Here is a 1,115-nt window from a genome sequence, read left to right on the forward strand (position 1 = left end):
AGTTTCCCTGCTCCTCCCAGGCTAGTCAAATGAATACCTGGTGCAGGAGCTGGGCAGCTGGTACAGGAACTCTCCATGGGGCCATGCTGTCAAAGCCCTGACAGGCTCTTGCCTCCCCGACTGGCACTGAAAAGAACAAATTTCTGTGGGTGAAGAAGCAGAGGAGGATATTGGGGCAGAAGCCCTCAATTAGTTCTCAGTCGTCCCTTGTTTGTTGTCCTGGCAGATACCAAAGCTGTGAGCCCATCTGCTGAGCTTTAAGTTTCTCCTGCTGTGGGTGGGGATGCTAAAAGCCGAACCCAGTGCAACTTTCTTCAGCAGTCACATGTCTGTCTATAAGATCTGCCAGAGCTATTTTCTTTTTGTGTGGTGAGGAAAATGCCCCAGGAACTCACCTCCTTCAAAGGACTGACAACTCATGGTAACATCTTGGGAAGGCATGCTGGGAGCTGGGCTCATTCCCTGTGTGCCTGCGATGGTCTCAGTGTTTTGCTGAGCTTTGGAAAGCTTTACTCGGACATTTGGTATTAATGAACGCCTGCAAGACTCCTTTTGGGCTGCCAACTGTGGTCGAAAAACAGCAAGATATTAAAGAATTGAGGTGTTAATGACATTTACTTGTTTATTTTTGCAACAAGATTTGCAGGAGAAAACACAACACTTTCTCATTTGAAATAATTAAAACCATGAAAATGACTGCATTTCCTATGTGACTGACACAGACCATGCGGGATAAAATGTTTCTCAGCAACCAGAAATCATTATAGTGGCTCACATTTCTCAATACACATTTTTTTCCCTAACCAGAACAGGCAAATTGAACTACAGGTTGCACATTTTTAACAATTTCTCACATGAGGAAGCAGAAATATCCTTTTCCCATGGAGCTGGAATCTAAAACTTCAAAATCCCCCTAACTCTAAAAATAGACTTATATTTTGTAATAGTCTTTCCAATCACACTATCTGTAACTGGAGTTTATAGCATGACATAAATAAACTTTATTTATTTATTTATTTATGGTAGGAAATCTTCACTGCTATGAAAGTAAGAATCTGAAGTAAAAATCTGCTTTTATTTCTCTCCTCTCCTCTCCTCTCCTCTCCTCTCCTCTC

Source organism: Meleagris gallopavo, chromosome 2, assembly GCF_000146605.3.
Source record: "Meleagris gallopavo isolate NT-WF06-2002-E0010 breed Aviagen turkey brand Nicholas breeding stock chromosome 2, Turkey_5.1, whole genome shotgun sequence".
Taxonomy (NCBI): Eukaryota; Metazoa; Chordata; class Aves; order Galliformes; family Phasianidae; genus Meleagris; species Meleagris gallopavo.